The sequence below is a fragment of the Arachis hypogaea genome, chromosome 12, assembly GCF_003086295.3.
Source record: "Arachis hypogaea cultivar Tifrunner chromosome 12, arahy.Tifrunner.gnm2.J5K5, whole genome shotgun sequence".
NCBI lineage: Eukaryota > Viridiplantae > Streptophyta > Magnoliopsida > Fabales > Fabaceae > Arachis > Arachis hypogaea.
In genome coordinates this window covers 43,377,432-43,397,300 of record NC_092047.1, presented here as the reverse complement: position 1 = coordinate 43,397,300, position 19,869 = coordinate 43,377,432, and the positions used below count along the sequence as shown (strand labels likewise).

The following is a 19,869-nucleotide window of genomic DNA, read 5'->3' as shown; positions in this document are numbered from 1 at the left end:
ACACTGCCCAGTCCAATTATACTACTACTGAGAAAGAGCTTCTTGCTATTGTTTTTGCTCTGGATAAATTCCGAGCGTATTTACTTGGTACTAGAGTAGTAGAGTATTCGGACCATGCAGCTCTAAAGTATCTATTAGCTAAAAAGGAATCTAAACCAAGACTTATACATTGGATACTGCTGTTACAAGAATTTGATTTAGAAATAAAGGATAGGAGTGGTAATCAGAATTTAGTAGCAGACCACTTGAGTCGCCTTGAACATATTAAGGATGATTCTACTCCTATAGATGATAATTTTCCTTTTGACAACCTGCAAGCAGTATCTGAGGTAATCCCTTGGTATGCACCTATTGCTAATTATTTAGTTAGCCGCACATTTCCTCCACATTTTTCTAAACATCAAAGAGACAAGCTGAAAAGCGAGTCTAAATATTATATATGGGATGACCCATATTTATGGAGATGTGGCGCTGACCAGCTAATTAGACATTGTGTGCCTCAATCAGAATTCCAGTCCATTTTAGAGGCCTGTCACTCATCTGAAAGTGGAGGACATTTTGGCCCTCAAAGAATAGCTAGAAAGATCTTAGACTGCGGATTCTGGTGGCCTACTCTTTTTAGAGACGCTGCTGAGTTTTGTAAATCTTGCCCCCCATGCCAGAAATTCGGTAATATATCTAGGAGGGATGAGATGCCTTAACAATATATGCTCTTCTGTGAAATTTTTGATGTTTGGGGCATTGACTTCATGGGTCCATTTCCAAATTCGAATGGATATTTTTATATATTGTTAGCTGTGGATTATGTTTCCAAATGGGTGGAAGCAATTCCTACCCGCACTGATGATGCTAACACTGTTGTTTCCTTTGTGAGAAACCATATTATATGTCGCTTTGGATCACCACGAGCGATCGTGAGCGATCAAGGCACCCATTTTTGTAATAGGAGACTAACAGGATTAATGAAGAAGTATGGGATAATCCATAAAGTTGCAACAGCTTACCATCCCCAAACTAATGGGCAAGCCGAGGTGTTAAACAGAGAAATTAAGCGTATCTTGCAAAAGATAGTAAAGCCTCATAGAAAAGACTGGAGCACCAGGTTACAAGATGCACTGTGGGCATATAGAACAGCATACAAGACACCCATTAGGATGAGTCCCTTCCGCTTGGTTTATGGAAAAGCTTGTCATCTCCCAGTTGAAATAGAACACAAAGCCTTCTGGGCAGTTAAGGAGTGCAACATGGGAATTGAGAATGTCGGAGCTGAAAGGAAGTTGCAACTGCAGGAACTGGAGAACCTTCGCCTAGAAGCTTATGAGAACTCCAGAATATACAAGGAAAGGATGAAGGTTGTACATGATCAGCATATCAAGAAGAAAGAGTTCCAACCTGGAGATTTTGTTCTCCTTTACAAATCTCGACTAAGGCTCATGCCTGGTAAGTTGAGATCAAAATGGGAAGGTCCATACAGAATAGAGAAGGCTGAACCATACGGAGCTTATCACCTAAGCCATCCTTCGAGCTCTAAACTCATTAAGGTTAATGGCCAACGCCTGAAGCTGTACCATGGTGAGAAGGTGCAGAAAAATAAAGAGCTTGAGATCTTCCGCTTGGAAGATCCCACATCGCAGCAGATTGAGCTAGTGGAGCGTCCAACTTACGGACATTAAAGAAAAGTGCTTGGTGGGAGACAACCCACCGCGGTATGATCGTTCTTTTCTTCACTTTTTGTTTTTCTTCTTTAATAACTCTTCTCTTTATTAGTACTTTCGTGTTTTTTCTTTTACATGTCTTTATATTTCTTTTTAAAAAAAATAAATATATTTTTGCCACGCGACGCGATCGCATCAGCGACGCGTCCGCGTCGCAAAGGGGGTGGAGAAAACAAATAAATGAACAAAGAGTCCGGCTGGAGTCCGGCTAGAGGCGTGCCAATGGCACAAATCGACCCACGCGACCGCGTGCCCCACGCGGCCGCGTGCCCTAAGTTTTCGACGTAAAAGGCTGCACATCAACATTTTGTGCGAGCGTGATGCTGGATTGGTGTTGGAGGCACAATCCTTGTCACGCGACCGCGTCACCAACGTGACCGCATCACCAACGCGGCCGCGTCATCTATTTTTTGACGCACCCTCACGCGGTCGCGTGACCCACGTGGCCGCATTACCCCAATTTGGCAATTAAATTAAAATGAACAGAGAGTTGTGCTGGAGCGAGGCTGCACTCACGCCAGCAGCGTAACATGGGTCATGCGACTACGTGACCGACGCGATCGCGTCCCCTTACCTGACGCGCACCCACGCGAACGCGTGCCCCACGTGGCCGCGTCGCTTGAGCCACACAGCTCAACCTAAAATTGCCACATATCTTATCTTCCTCTCCCCCAAATCCTAATTTTTCTTTTCCCTCCTTATTTCTTCCTTCCCCCTTCCCCCTTCTATCTCACCTTTCCCTCTCTATCCCTCTCACCACCATTAACAAGGTTTTACTTTCTTCTTCCTTCTTCTCTTTTCCATCATTCTTATTATATTATATACATTTTTATTTTCTTTTTCTTTTCATTTTTTTTATTTTATTTTTCATCTTCTTATTTCCCTTTTTACATGGTGCTAGAAATTTTTTGAGTTATTATCCCTCTTATATGCTTGTGACTTGTTACATTTTATTTGACAATTATTATTATTTTTAAGGGATTGCTTGCATGTTCAATTTCATACTTTTTATATCTTATTTACCATGCATGCCATGTGTTTATGAAAAAGCCTATATAGCCCTATTCACTTTTCTACATTACTTTACTCTACTATTCAATGCTTGCTTTTCACAAATTCTCCTTATTATTATATTAATTGAATTTAATTGTCAATACAAACGTGATGGTTTGTTACAAAGTATTGCTTGGTCTATGCTACTCATGCCCTTTGCCAGCATGCCAATAAACACCTTGCAATCATTTGTCTTTATATGCACTAGCTATTTTCCATTGTTGGCTTCTCACATGTACTCGCGAGCATGTGATAATGTCAGCATATCTTAATGTACATCCATCACCCTCTTTTCCATTTTCCTTCCTTGCTATATATCTCTTTAAATTTAATTTTCTTTCTATCCCCTTCTTTCAGGATGGCCACCAAGAAAGGAAAGGAGAAAGCAACTTCCAAACCACCAGCAAGAAGAGGAACTAAAAAAGCATTAGTAGCAGAGCCTTCTTCCACCGCAGTCAAGCCCTCAACAAAACGAGTCAAGAGGATAATAAAGGTTGACGAAAAGGAGAAAGCCTTTCCAGCAAAGGACGCTGCGCGATTTTCCAATCGCTACTGTGAGCAGATGTTCCCTATCCTGGCAGAAAGGAACTATAATAATGAATACCTCCTTATCCTCCCGTCCAATATTGCCACCTTTGTTGAGCCGAAAATTGAGCGAAGACAATGGGGTTTCCTACGGAGACAGCCAAGGCAGGTCAATCTTTCTTGGGTAGTTGAGTTCTACTCCAACTTCTACATGCCGACCCTGCAGTCTGTTTATGTCCGGCAGAAGCAAGTCCCCATCACAGAAGAGGCCATTCAGCAAGCTCTGAGTCTTCCCCTATTCCAGCAGGAATAGACGCTTTTCAAGAAGCCGCCCTTCAGCGCCAGAGATACCAATTTGACTGGGATTCCATTCTCGGAATCATCGCAGCACCTGGCAGCCGTTGGATCTACGGATACCACCGTACCCGCCCTAAGGGAATCTTGGCTTCAGCACTTACCCTGGAGGCTTGCGTATGGGCCCAGATCATGTCCCATTACGTCTTTCCGAGAACTCATGAGTCCTCCTTCACTGCGGACATGGCTGTTCTACTATGGTGCATCCTTACAGACCAACCTCTGAATCTCTCAAGACATATTCGGAATGCTATGGAACACGTACAAATTGCGGACAACTTACCTTTTCCCGCCTTGGTCTCAGATCTTGTCTCAGCAGCCGGAGTCTCCTACAGAGCTGGGGACACCAAAGCCATGCTTCCACGGGATGATCAGTATGTCCCTAACGGGAAATACCTCAGACTCTCAGCAGCCACTACAAGCCTTCCTACTACTCCAGTTGAAGATAATCCTTCTTCAACACCACAAGCATCTACAACTGAGAAATTGCTCCAGCAGATAATCGAACGGTTGGATCGGCAAGAAAAGAAAGCAAAGATGAGAGAGCGCCGTAACGAACGCTGATTCAAACACCTCAAGGAGCTACTCAAGGGACACTTCAGAGACTCAGATACCCCGAATTCCACTTCCTTTACTAGCACAGGGAGCCATGACGGTCCCAATGATGGAGATACTGCTACCAGCCCACCCCTATTCCTGACAGATGGCACCGAGGACGGTGCAAAGCCTTAAGTGTGGGGAGGTCGGTCAGTACCTGACTTCCAGAGGTAATTTCTCTTCGCTAGCACCAATAATTAGGATATTTTAGTTAGATTTTCTTTCCTTTATAGAATAGAATAAATTGCATAGGTTAGGATAGTTGCATGCATGTTCTACTTGACTAAAAAGACAATAAGTTTCTTTTAAAATCTATCTTTGGAACAAAATTTCACTAATTTTTCAAAATTCTTATGATAAATTTGCTTGAGTTGTATTTGGAACATGATATTTGAGTTAAAGAACACACAACCTGTGAAAGATTTGAGCCTTTATGAATGGTTACATTATTTAACCATAATTATTTCATTCTTGTGTGTTTACTTCTCTATGATTGTAATCTATATTTTGTTTTATCTTATATGTCCAATATTTTTTATATTCACATGCTTGCACATGATTGAGGCCATTATTTGTTATTAACTCACTTATCCCAAATAAGCCTACCTTTTACATCACCTTTGTTAGCCCCTTGAGCTTTTAATCCCCTCTTGTTCTATAACCACATTACTAGCCTTAAGCAGAAAAACAAATTAAAAATCCCAAGTGAATCTTTGGTTAGCTTAAGATAGAAATTGTGTATCAACTAAAGTGTGGGAACATTGGGTAATAAGGGAATGTATTTAATTTATTTGAATATTGGGAATTTGGGAACCTACTCATGAAAAGAAAAACCAAAATAGAATTATGTGCATTGATACGTTATGTTTGCTTTAAAAAAATATTTATATAATAAAAATATTATTATATATATAAAATAAATAAAGGGGACAAAAATTACCCCAATGTTAATGTTAATCAATGCACATGTGATAAATTAAAAAGAAAAATTTGGTACATGAGTATGAGAATCATACAAAAGTGGGAATTATGGGTAGCTAGGTATGATTTTAAACTTGTATAGAGTATGTATATGTTAGGTGAGATCTTAGACTAATCAAAGATTCACTTTGTTAGCTCACTTAGCCTTATATATATATATATATATATATATATATATATATATATATATATATATATATATATATATATCCTTGCCTTTACCTTAGCCCCATTACAACCTTGAAAAGACCTCATGATGTTTGCATTGGTATATTAACTATTGTTGATTGGTTAGGAGAAGAACAAAAGTTAGAAAGCATGATTAGAGAAGGATAGAGTGATCACCCTATACACTAGAGATTAGAGCGTACATACATTATCAGTGAGGGTTCAATACTTGAATTTTCATGTTCCCTGCTTTCATGAGCTATCTTCTTGTACTTTTATCTGTTTTATTGTGTAATGATAAAATTAGTGGAATTTGATTTGTAATTATTTTAAAGAGCTTATTTACTTTTGATCAAGTGGACAAGAATCATATGGTTGCATTTATTTATATACATATAGGCTTGCATTGCATTTCATGAGTTTCTACATGTTCATGCTCATTCCCTTATCTCCTTCAATTAAGCATGAGGACATGCTAATGTTTAAGTGTGGGGAGGTTGATAAACCACTATTTTATGATTTATATTATGTTTAATTGTGTGGTTTTATCATGATCCTTACCCACTTATTCATTAAATTGGCATGCATTTAGATTTCCTTCCTGAATTTATTACATGTTTGAAAACTGCTTCCTAGAGACTTTAATTATTTATTTTTAATTCTCCTTTATTCCATTCAATGTCGTGATCTGTGTGTTGAGTGTTTCAGACTTTACAGGGCATAAATGAGTTGGAGATAGGAAAGGAAGCTAGCAAAAATAGAAGGAACACAAGAATTTGAGGAGATAACCAGCGAGAAGTGACGCGGTCGCATGGCTCACGCGACTGCGCGAAGGTGAGCAAATCGCAGTGACGCGGCCGCGCGGATTGGAAAAGCTCAGGCGACGCGGTAGCGTGGACGACGCGAACGCGTGGCAAGGAAAAACGCGAATGACGCGTCCGCATGGATGACGCAATCGCGTGACATGTGCGATCTGCATAATCTGCAGAGTTCGCTGGGGGCGATTTTGGACCCTATTTCGACCCAGTTTTCGGCCCGGAACAGTAGACTAGAGTCAGAGAATATGCAGAAACAAAAACACATTCATTCAGAGACAGTTTTAGATCTAGTTTTTACTCTCTTAGGTTTTTCTCTCTAGGTTTTAGAAATTTAATTTTTCAATTGATCTTAGCATTGGAACATTGAGAAGGGTTACTTCCTCATCAAGACTTCGTCATTCTAGTTCGTTTTCTCAACTTGGTTTTATTCTTCCATGTTCTTTGCTTTGTTCAATTTTGTCATTCAGATACTTTTATGATTATTTAATGCAAGGATTATTTCCTTTTAATTCAATTTCAATTCCAATAATCATGTCTTCTTTTAATTCTCTTTCATGTGCTATGGATTTATTATTTACAATGCGTGAGTAGTTTCTTTACTTGATGGGGAGTTGATTAAAAGGAACTCTTGAGTTTGAAGGATTGAAGGAAAAATTTGTAATTGGGTTAAATGTTGGATTGCTATCCTGTCACCAATGCCAATCCCTTTGAACTAAGTGGGTTGCAACTTGTGAACAGATCTGGCATTCCAACTTGTTTGACTTTCCCTTACCTAGTAAAGGATAACCAAACAGAACAACCATTAATTATAAATTAATCTTACAATTCCTCCATCAATAGTAGAAATTCCAACCAATCAACTCCCAATCAAGGCTTTTATTCATATTATTTAAATTTCCTCAATTTACATTCCAATTTACTTAACTCAACTTCTTGGAACATCTGATTAATAAGATAGCACACTTTTCTGCAACTCGTTGGGAGACGACCTAAGACTTAAAACTCCCAGTAATTTTTAATTTAATTCTCTGTGACATGTTTCTAAATTGATAGGCAGATTTTCGGTGAGTTAAGAACTATAATTACAACGTAACCATTTTAATAATTTTTAATTCACCAGCTTCTGCGTCTCATCACCTAGTAACTAGTTTAATATAAATAGCACTTTTTACTATTGTATTCGCATCTCTGGACGTGTAGTCCTTAGACATTGGAGGCTAGCCACACGGCCATGCCTAGACCTTTTTCACTTATGTATTTTCTACGGTGGAGTTTCTACACCCCATAGATTAAGGTGTGGAACTCTGTTGTTCTTCATGAATTAATGCAAGTACTATTGTTTTTCTTTCAATTCACGCCTACTTCTTCTCCAAGATATACTCTTGTACTTAATTCAGTTAAGTTAGAATGAAGGGGTGACCCGTGACAATCACCTACTATCTTGATTACTCACTTAGCCAAGATTCACGTGCCTGACAACCACAGCTGGTGCATGGAAATCGTGATTCACACTTTTCACAACTCCGCACAACTAACCAGCAAGTGCACTGGGTCGTCCAAGTAATAAACCTTACGTGAGTAACGGTTGATCCCACAGAGATTGTCGGCTTGAAGCAAGCTATGGTCATCCTTGTAAATCTCAGTCAGGCGGATTCAAATGGTTATGAGGTTTTGATAATTAATAGATAATAAATAGAAAATAAAATAAAGTTACTTGTGTAATTCATTGGTGGGAATTTCAGATAAGTGTTTGGAGATGCTTTGTTGCTTTGGAACCTCTACTTTCCTATTGCCTTCTTCCAACCATACGTTACTTCCTTCCATGGCAAGTTGTAGGATCCTCTTAGTGAAAATGGTCCTCTACGGTTTCTGCACGGCTAATCAACTGTCAGATTTCTCGTCTCGGATGAAAAATACCAGGTACAGCTACCGCATGGCTAATCATCTGTCGGTTCCCACTAGCGTTGAAATAGGATCCATTGATCCCTTTGCACACTGTCACTTGCGCCCAACATTCACAGGTTTGAAGCTCGTCACAGTCATTCATTCCCAGATCCTACTCGAAATACCACACACAAGGTTTAGACTTTTCGGATCCCATGAATGCTGCCAATTGTTCTAGCCTATACCACGAAGATACTAATCTCACGGACTCAGTCTGTGTATTAGATATCCAAGAGAATATACTCCGGCTGTCGTCCAATGACTACGTTGAACATCATGTAGACCGCTTTGTGGTTGTCAGGCACGCGGATCTTGGCTAAGCGAGTAACGAAGATTGGGTGATTGTCACGGGTCACCCCTTCATTCTGACTGAACTAAATTAAGTACAAGGGTATATCTTGGAGAAGAAGTAGGCATGAATTGAATAGAAAATAGTAGTAATTGCATTAATTCATGAAGAACAGCAGAGCTCCACACCTTAATCTATGGGGTCTAGAAACTCCACCGTTGAAAATACATAAGTGAAAAAGGTCTAGGCATGGCCGAATGGCCAGCCCCTAAAATGTGAACAATGATCTCAGCTCCCAAGTATGAAAACTGGATCAAAAGTCTGATAAAAGATATAAAATAAATCTCTAAAAGTAGTTTTTATACTAGACTAGTAACCTAGGGTTATAGAAAATGAGTAACTAAGTGTAGATAGTGCAGAAATCCACTTTCGGGGCCCACTTGGTGTGTTCTTGGGCTGAGCATTGAAGCTTTTTCGTGCATGGGCTGTTTCTGGAGTTAAACGCCAGCTTTGGTGCCAGTTTGGGCGTTTAACTCCAATTCTGGTGCCAATTTGGGAGTTTTACGCCAGAAAGTTTTAGGCTGGTTTTGGACGCCAGTTTTGACCATCAAATCTCGGAAAAAGTATGAACTATTATATATTGCTGGAAAGCCCAGGATGTCTACTTTCCAAATCAATTGAGAGTGCGCCAATTGGGCTTCTGTAGTTCCAGAAAATCCACTTCGAGTGCAAGAGGGTCAGAATCCAATAGCATCTGCGGTCCTTTTTCAGCCTCTGAATCAGATTTTTGCTCAGGTCCCTCAATTTCTGCCAGAAAATGCCTGAAATTACAGAAAAACACACAAAATCATAGTAAAGTCCAGAAATGTGATTTTTGAATAAAAACTAATAAAAATATAATAAAAAGTAACTAAAACATACTAAAAACTATGTAAAAACAATGCCAAAAAGGGTATAAATTATCTGCTCATCACAACACCAAACTTAAATTGTTGCTTGTCCCCAAGCAACTGAAAACAAAATAGGATAAAAAAAAGTTAATATACAATAAATTCCAAACTTATCAATGAAGATTAGCTTCAATTAGATGAGCGGGACTTGTAGCCTTTTTACTTCTGAACAGTTTTGGCATCTCACTTTATCCTTTGAAGTTCAGAATGATTGGCATCCATAGGAACTTAGAATTCAAATAGTGTTATTGATTCTCTTAGTTCAGTATGTTGATTCTTGAACACAGCTACTTTATGAGTCTTGGCTGTGATCCTAAGCATTTTGTTTTCCAGTATTACCACCGGATACATAAATGCCACAGACACATAACTGGGTGAACCTTTTCAGATTGTGACTCAGCTTTACTAGAGTCCCCAGTTAGAGGTGTCCAGAACTCTTAAGCATACTCTTTTTGCTTTGGACCACGACTTTAACCGCTCAGTCTCAAGCTTTTCACTTGACACCTTCATGCCACAAGCACATGGTTAGGGACAGCTTGATTTAGCTGCTTAGGCCAGGATTTTATTCCTGTGGGCCCTCCTATCCATTAATGCTCAAAGCCTTTGATCCTTTTTGCCCTTGCCTTTTGGTTTAAAGGGTTATTGGATTTTTCTACTTGCTTTTTCTTTTTCTCTCTTTTTTTTTCTTTATTTTTTTTGCCATTTTTTTCCTTTTCTCTTTTGTTTTTCTGCAAGCTTTTCACTGCTTTTTCTTGCTTTAAGAATCAATTTTATGATTTTTCAGATTATCAATAACATTTTCCTTTTTCATTATTCTTTCAAGAGCCAACAATTTTAACATTCATAAACAACAAATTCAAAAATATGCACTGTTTAAGCATTCATTCAGAAAACAAAAAGTATTGCCACAACATCAAAATAATTAAACTAACTTCAAGATAGAATTCGAAATCATGCACTTCTTGTTCTTTTGCAATTAAAAACATTTTTCATTTAAGAAAGGTGAAGAATTTATAGGACATTCATAGCTTTAAGACATAGACACTAGACACTAATGATCATAAAGACACAAACATAGACAAAATATAAAGCATAATTTTCGAAAAATAGAGAAATAAGAACAAGAAAATTAAAGAATGGGTCCACCTTAGTGATGGCGGCTAGTTCTTCTTCTTGAACATCTAGAGTGCTTGAACTCCTCAATATCTCTTCCTTACCTTTGTTGCTCCTTTCTCATGGCCTTTTGGTCCTCTCTAATTTCATGGAGGATGATGGAATGCTCTTGGTGCTCCATCCTTAGTTGACCCATGTTGGAACTTAGTTGACCTAATGAGGTTTTGATTTGCTCCCAATAGTTTTGTGGAGGAAAATGTATCCCTTGAGGAATCTCAGGGATTCTAGATGAGGAACTTCCTCATACTCTTGTTGAGGTCCATGAGTGGGCTATCTTGTTTGCTCCATCTTCTTCTTAGTGATGGGCTTGTCTCCTTCAATGAGGATGTCTTCCTCTATGACAATTCCAGCTGAACTGCATAAGGTGCAAATGAGATGAGGGAAGGCTAACCTTACCAAAGTGGAGGGCTTGTCCGCCACCTTGTAGAGTTCTAGGGATATGATCTCATGAATTTCTACTTCCTCTCCATTCATGATGCTATGGATCATGATAGCCCGGTCTATTGTAACTTCAGACCGGTTGCTAGTAGAAATGATAGAGCGTTGGATGAACTCCAACCATCCCCTAGCCACGGGTTTGAGGTCAAGCCTTCTTAGTTGAACTGGCTTGCCTCTTGAGTATCTCTTCCATTGAGCTCCTTCCACACAAATGTCCCTAAGGACTTGGTCCAACCTTTGATCAAAGTTGACCCTTCTAGTAAAAGGATGAGGATCTCCTCTCATCATTGGCAAGTTAAATGCCAACCTTACATTTTTCGGACTGAAATCCAAGTAATTCTCTCAAACCATTGTGAGCCAATTTTTTGGGTTCGGGTTCATACGTTGGTCATGGTTCCTAGTGATCCATGCATTGGCATAGAACTCTTGAACCATTAAGATTCTGACTTGTTGGATTGGGTTGGTGAGAGCTTTCCAACCTCTTCTTTGAATCTCACGTCGGATCTCCAGATATTTTCCCTTTTTGGGCATGAAGGGGACTTCGAGAATCACTTTTTTCTTGGCCACAACTTTATAGGAGTGGTCTTGATGGACATTTGAGATGAATCTCTCCATCTCCCATGACTCGGAGGTGGAAGCAATTGCCTTCCCTTTCCTTTTTCTAGAGGTTTCTCTGGCCTTAGGTGCCATTAATGGTTAGGGAAAAAATAGAAAAGCAGGGCTCTTTTCACACCAAACTTAAAAGGTTTGCTCGTCCTCGAGCAAAAGAAGAAAGAAAGAAGTAGAAGAAGAAGAAATGGAGGAGATAAAGGGAGGTGATGGTTTCGGCCAAGAGGGAGAGAAGTGTTTGTGATGTGTGAAAGTGAAGGTAGTGAGGAGGGGTATTTATAGGGTAGGAGAGAGAGGGGATTCGGTCATGAAGGGGTGGGTTTGGGAGGGAAATGGTTTGAATTTGAATGGTGAGGTAGGTGGGGTTTATGATGGATAGATGTGAGTGGTGAAGATGATATGGGGAAGAGGGTAGGATTTGATAGGTGAAGGGTATTTGGGGAAGAGGTATTGATGGAATTGGTCAAGGGTATTTAGGGAAGAGTGTTATAGAAAGGTGTGAGAAGGAGAGAAGAAGTGGTGGGGTAGGTAGGGATCCTGTGGGGTCCACAGATCCTGAGGTGTCAAGGAATTCTGCTCCCTGTACCATTCTGGCATTCAAACGCCCTCTGTGTGCCAATTCTAGCATTAAACGCCAGCTCTGCTACCTTTCCTGGCATTTAACGCCAGCCAGACACCCTTTTCTGGCGTTAAACGCCAGTCTGTCTGCCATTTCTAGCGTTTAACGCCAGCCAGACGCCAAACACCCCTTTCTGGCGTTAAACGCCCAGAGTGCTGCCCATTTTGGCATTTAACGCCCAGAATGCTGCCAGGCTGGGTGTTAAACGCCGATTCTGCTATCTTTACTGGCGTTTAAACGCCAGTAACCCTGTCCTCCAGGGTGTGCTATTTTTGATGCTGTTTTTCATTTTGCTTTAATTCTACAGTTATTTTTATGACTTCACATAATTATCAACCTAAAGAAAACATAAAATAACAATGGAAAATAAATAAATATAGTTAAATAACATTGGGTTGCCTCCCAACAAGCGCTTCTTTAATGTCAATAGCTTGACAGTGAGCTCCTAGAGAGCTTCACTGAGACTCAGAGCTTGATGATGGCCTCCCAACACCAAACTTAGAAGTTGAGTGTGGGGGGTTCTGCTTGACTCTGTATTGAGAGAATCCTTTCATGCTTCCTCTCCATGGTTACAGAAGAAGATCCTTGAGCCTTAAACACAAGGTAGTCCTCATTCAATTGAAGGATTAACTCTCTTCTGTCCATATCAATCACAGCTCTTGCTGTGGTAAAGCCTTCAACTTTCACTAAGACATCCTCTACAAGTCCATAAGCCTGTTTCCTTGAATTGTCTGCCATCTCTAGTGAGAGTCTTGCAGCTTGTACCTCAAAGATCCTTAGTTTCTCCATTACAGAGAGTGGCATGAGGTTTATACTTGAACCAAGGTCACACAGAGCCTTTTTGAAGGTCATGGTGCCTATGGTACAAGGTATTAAGAACTTTCCGGGATCCGGTTTCTTCTGAGGTAATTTCTATTGAACCAAGATATTTAGTTCATTAATGAGCAATGGAGGTTCATCCTCCCAAGTCTCATTACCAAATAACTTGGCATTCAGCTTCATGATTGCTCCTAAATACTGAGCAACTTTCTCTTCAATAATATATTCATCCTCTTCAGAGGAAGAACACTCATCAGAGATCATGAATGGCAACAGTAAGTTCAGTGGAATCTCTATCGTCTATATATGAGCCTCATATTCCTTTGGTTCCTCAATAGGGAACTCCTTAGTGGCCAGTGGACGTCTATTGAGGTCTTCCTCAGTGGAAATCACTGCCTTTCCTTCCTCTGTGCATTCGGCCATGTTGGGTATATTGATGGCCTTGCACTCTCTCTTTGGATTCTCTTTTGTATTGCTTGGGAGAGCACTAGGAGGGATTTCAATAATTTTTTTACTTAGTTGACCCACTTGTGCCTCCAAATTTCTAATTGAGGACCTTGTTTCAATCATGAAACTGTGAGTGATCTTACTTAGATCAGAGATTATGGTTGCTATGTCAAAAAGGCTCTGCTTAGAATTCTCTGTCTGTTGCTCAGAAGATGATGGAAAAGATTTCTATTGCCAAACCTATTTCTTCCACCATTATTATTATTGAAGCTTTGATTCGGCTTCTGTTGATCCTTCCATGAGAAATTGGGATGATTTCTCCATGAAGGATTATAGGTGTTTCCATAGGATTCTCCCATATAATTCACCTCTTCCATTGTAGGGTTCTCAGGGTCATAAGCTTCTTCTTCAGAGGAAGCTTCTTTAGTACTGCCGGATGCAGCTTGCATTCCAGTCAGACTCTGAGAAATCATATTGACTTGCTGAGTCAATATTTTATTCTGAGCCAATATTGCATTCAGAGTATCAATCTCAAGAACTCCTTTCTTCTGAGTTGTCCCATTATTCACAAGATTTCTTTCAGAAGTATACATGAACTAGTTATTTGCAACCATTTCAATGAGTTCCTGGGCTTCTGCAGGCGTCTTCTTCAGATGAAGAGATCCACCAGCAGAGTGATCCAATTACATCTTGAATAATTCAGACAGACCATCATAGAATATACATAGGATGCTCCATTCTGAAAGCATGTCAAAAGGACACCTTCTGATCAATTGCTTGTATCTTTCCCAAGCTTCATAGAGGGATTTACCTTCCTTCTGTTTGAAGGTTTGGACTTCCACTCTAAGCTTGCTCAACTTTTGAGGTGGAAAGAATTTGGCCAAGAAAGCATTGACCAACTTTTTCCAAGAGTTCAGGCTTTCTTTAGGTTGTGAATCCAACCATATCCTAGCTTTGTCTCTTACAGCAAAGGGGAAAAGCATAAGTATGTAGACCTCAGGATTAACCCCATTGGTCTTAACAGTGTCACAGATTTGCAAGAATTCAGCTAAGAACTGATGAGGATCTTCCAATTGAAGTCCATGAAACTTGCAATTCTGTTGCATTAGAGAAACTAATTGAGGCTTAAGCTCAAAGTTGTTTTCTCTAATTGTAGGAATTGAGATGCTTCTTCCATAGAAGTTAGAAGTTGGTGCAGTAAAGTCACCAAGCATCTTCCTTGCATCTCCACCATTGTTGTTATTTTTGGCTACCATAACTTCTTCTTTTTCGAAAATTTATGTTAGGTCCTCTCCAGAGTGTTGTGCTTTTGCTTATCTTAGCTTCCTCTTCAGAGTCCTTTCAGTTTCAGGATCAGCTTCAACAAGAATATTCTTATCCTTGTTCCTGCTCATATGAAAAAGAAGAGAACAAAAAAGAAGAGGAATCCTCTATGTCACAGTATAGAGATTCCTTTATGTGAGTAGAAGAAGAGAAGAATAGAAGAATGCGGTAGAGAGAGAATGAAGAGAATTCGAACACAGAGAGAGGGAGAGGGTTCAAATTTTAAGAAGAAGAGAGGTGTTAGTAAACCAATGAATTACATAAGTATCTCTATCTTATTTTATGTTTATTTATCTTTTAATTATCAAAACCTCATAACCATTTGAATCTGCTTGACTGAGATTTACAAGATGACTATAGCTTGCTTCAAGACGACAATCTCCGTGGGATCGACCCTTACTCACGTAAGGTTTATTACTTGGACGACCCAGTGCACTTGCTGGTTAGTTGTGCGGAGTTGTGAAAAGTGTGAATCACAATTTTGTGCACCAAGTTTTTGGCACCGTGGTGCACGAAATTGTGATCATCAATTGCGCCAACTACTTGGTACGCACAATTGTAATCTCAACTCTTTATCACAACATCGCACAACTAACCAGCAAGTGCAATGGGTCGTCCAAGTAATAAACCTTACGTTAGTAAGGGTCGATCCCACGGAGATTGTCGGCTTGAAGCAAGCTATGGTCACCCTTGTAAATCTCAGTCAGGCGGATTCAAATGGTTATGGTGAATTGATAATAAAAACATAAATAAAATATAAACTGGGATAGAGATACTTATGTAATTCATTGGTGAGAATTTCAGATAAGCGTATAGAGATGCTTTCGTTCCTCCTGAACCTCTGCTTTCCTGCTGTCTTCATCCAATCATTCCTACTCCCTTCCATGGCAAGCTGTATGTAGGGCATCACCGTTGTCAATGGCTACATCCCATCCTCTCTGTGAAAATGGTCCAATGCGCTGTCACTGCATGGCTAATCATCTGTCGGTTCTCGATCATACTGGAATAGGATTTACTATCCTTTTGCGTCTGTCACTACGCCCAGCACTCGCGAGTTTGAAGCTTGTCACAGCCATCCCTTCCCAGATCCTACTCGGAATATCACAGACAAGGTTTATACTTTTCGGATCTCAAGAATGGCCATCCATGGGTTCTAACTTATACCACGAAGATTCTAATATCTCGGTCTCGGTCCTCTGTATTAGATATCTAAGAGATACTCATTCTAGCTTGTTTGCATGTAGAACGGAAGTGTTTGTCAGGCACGCGTTCATAGGTGAGAATGATGATGAGCGTCACATAATCATCACATTCATCATGTTCTTGGGTGCGAATGAATATCTTAGAATAGGAATAAGCTTGAATTGAATAGAAAAACAGTAGTACTTTGTATTAATTCATGAGGAACAGCAGAGCTCCACACCTTAATCTATAGAGTGTAGAAACTCTACCGTTGAAAATACATAAGTGATAAGGTCCAGGCATGGCCAAATGGCCAGCTTCCAAAACATGATCGAAGGATCAAAAGATAATCCAAAGATGTAAAGACAATAGTAAAAAGTTCTATTTATACTAAACTAGTTACTAGGGTTTACAAAAATAAGTAAATGATGCAGAAATCCACTTCTGGGGCCAACTTGGTGTGTGCTTGGGCTGAGCATTGAAGCTTTCATGTGGAGAGGTCTTTCTTGGAGTTGAATGCCAGTTTATAACCTGTTTCTGGCGTTTAACTCCACTTTGCAACCTGTTTCTGGCGTTTAACTCCAGAATGCAACATGGAACTGGCGTTCAACGCCAGTTTGCGTCACCTAAACTTGAGCAAAGTATGAACTATTATATATTGCTGGAAATCCCTGGATGTCTACTTTCCAACGCAATTGAGAGTGCGCCATTTGAAGTTTTGTAGCTCCAGAAAATCTACTTTGAGTGCAGGGAGGTCAGAATCCAACAGCATCTGCAGTCCTTCTTCAACCTCTGAATCTGATTTTTGCTCAAGTCCCTCAATTTCAGCCAGAAAATACCTAAAATCACAGAAAAACACACAAACTCATAGTAAAGTCCAGAAATGTAATTTTTATTTAAAAACTAATAAAAATATACTAAAAACTAACTAAATTATACTGAAAACTGTGTAAAAACAATGCCAAAAAGCGTATAAATTATCCGCTCATCACAACACCAAACTTAAACTGTTGCTTGTCCCCAAGCAACTGAAAATCAAATAGGATAAAAAGAAGAGAATATACTATAGATTCCAAAATATCAATGAAACTTAGCTCCAATCAGATGAGCGAGACTTGTAGCTTTTTGCCTCTTGAATAGTTTTGGCATCTCACTTTATCCATTGAAGTTCAGAATGATTGGCATCTATAGGAACTTAGAATTCAGATAGTGTTATTGATTCTCCTAGTTCAGTATGTTGATTCTTGAACACAACTACTTTATGATTCTTGGCCATGGCCCTAAGCACTTTGTTTTCCAGTATTACCACCAGATACATAAATGCCACAGACACATAACTAGGTGAACCTTTTCAGATTGTGACTCATCTTTGCGAAAGTCCCCAATTAGAGGTGTCCAGGGTTCTTAAGCACACTCTGTTTTTGCTATGGACCTTGACTTTAACTGCTCAGTCCCAAGTTTTCACTTGACACCTTCACGCCACAAGCACATGGTTAGGGACAGCTTAGTTTAGCCGCTTAGGCCAAGATTTTATTCCTTTAGGCCCTCCTATCCACTGATGCTCAAAGCCTTGGATCCTTTTTATTACCCTTGCCTTTTGGTTTTAAGGGCTATTGGCTTTTTTCTCTTGCCTTTTGGTTTAAAGAGCTTTTGGCTTTTTCTGCTTGCTTTATCTTTTTCTTTTTTTTTTTTGCTATTTTTTTCTGCAAGCTTTTGTATTCACTGCTTTTTCTTGCTTCAAGAATCATTTTTATGATTTTTCAGATTATCAAATAACATTTCTCCTTTTTCCTTATTCTTCAAGAGCCAACATATTTAATATTCATAAACATCAACTTCAAAAGAAATATGCACTGTTCAAGCATTCATTCAGAAAATAAAAACTGTTGCCACCACATCAAAATAATTAAACTAGTTTCAAGGATGAATTCGAAACCATGTACTTCTTGTTCTTTTGTAATTAAAACATTTTTCATTTAAGAAAGGTGATGGATTTATATTCATAACTTTAAGGCATAGACACTTAGACACTAGTGATCATATAGTAAAGACACAAACATAAGTAAAACATAAAGCTCAAAAATAAAAAAATAGTAAAATAAATAGACAAGGAGATTAAGGAATGAGTCCACCTTAGTGAGGGTGATGTTTTCCTCTTCTTGAAGAACCAATGGTGCTTTTGAGCTCCTCTATGTCTCTTCCTTGCCTTTGTTGCTCCTCCCTCATGGCTCTTTGATCTTCTCTAATCTCATGGAGGATGATGGAGTGCTCTTGGTGCTCCACCCTTAGTTGTCCCATGTTGGAACTTAATTCTCCTAGGGAAGTGTTGATTTGCTCCCAATAATTCTGTGGAGGAAAGTGCATCCCTTGAGGCATCTCAGGGATTTCATGGTGAGGAATTTTCTCATGCTCTTGTTGAGGTCCATGATCTCTTGTTTGCTCCATCCTTTTCTTAGTGATGGGCTTGTCCTCTTCAATGAGAATGTCTCCAGCCTTAGGTGCCCTAGATGGTTATGGAAAAACAAAAAGCAATGCTTTTACCACACCAAACATAGAAGGTTTGCTCGTTCCCGAGCAAAAGAAGAAAGAAGTGAGTAGAAGAAGAAGAAAATGGAGGAGATGGAGGTGTGTGAATGGTTCAGTCAAGGGGGTTCAGGTGGTTATGATGTGTGAAAATGAAGGAGTGATGGTTTGAATTTAAGTGGGTGGGTGTAGGTGGGTTGTATGATGGTTTTGGAGGAGTAATGGAGGTGATTGGTGGAGGTTAATTGAGGAAGAATGTTATGAAAAGGTGTGAAGATGAGAGAAGAAGTGGTAGGGATCCTGTGGGGTCCACAGATCCAGTGGGGCCAAGGACTTAACATCCCTGCTCCAATTAGGCGTGTAAAATGCCCTTGCTATGCAATCCTGGCATTTAACGCCAGATTGCTGTCTGTTTCTGGCGTTGAACGCCCAAATGTAGCTTGTTTCTGGCATTTAATGCCAGGTAGATGCTTGGTTCTGGCGTTAAACGCCAGCTTGGTGCTTGTTTCTGGCGTTTAACGCCAGCATGCCTCTCCTCCAGGGTGTGCTGTTTTCAATGCTATTTTTCATTCTGTTTTTTATTTTTCAGTAGTTTTTGTGACTTCACATGATCATTGATGAGCGGATATTTTATACGCTTTTTGGGGTTAATTCTTGTAGTTTTTAGGATGTTTTAGTTAAGTTTTTAGTATATTTTCATTAGTTTCTAGGAAAAATTCATATTTCTGGACTTTACTATGAGTTTTTTTGTTTTTCTGTAATTTCAGGTATTTTCTGGCTGAAATTGAGGGAGCTGAGCAAAAATCTGATTCGGGCTGAAAAAGGACTGCTGATGCTGTTGGATTCTGACCTCTCTGCACTAAGAATGGATTTTCTGGAGCTACAGAAGTTCAATTGGCGCGCTTCCAATTGCGTTGGAAAGTAGACATCCAGGGCTTTCCAGAAATATATAATAGTCTATACTTTTCTCAAGGATAGACGATGTAAACTGGCGTTCAACGCCAGTTCCATGTTGCAGTCTGGCGTCCAGCGCCAGAAATAGGTTACAAGTTGGAGTTCAATGCCAGAAACAGGTTACAACCTGGCGTTGAACGCCCAAAACAGCCCAGGCAGGTGAAAAGCTTAAGTCTCAGCCCCAGCACACACCAAGTGGGCCCCAGAAGTGGATTTCTGTACTATCTATCATAGTTTACTCATTTTCTGTAAACCTAGGTTACTAGTTTAGTATTTAAACAACTTTTAGAGATTTATTTGGTATCTCATGACAATTTTAGATCTGAACTTTGTACTCTTTGACGGCATGAGTCTCTAAACTCCATTGTTAGGGGTGAGGAGCTCTGCT

General features: G+C 39.6%; 1 non-coding gene across 1 annotated transcript; it reads left to right on the top strand.

Annotated features, from left to right (window-relative positions):
* Nucleotides 1–14,242: 14,242 nt before the first annotated feature.
* LOC112731622 (small nucleolar RNA R71) lies at nt 14,243–14,350 on the top strand. The gene has a single exon (XR_003167394.1). It is a non-coding gene; the product is annotated as a small nucleolar RNA R71 (small nucleolar RNA).
* Nucleotides 14,351–19,869: the final 5,519 nt, after the last annotated feature.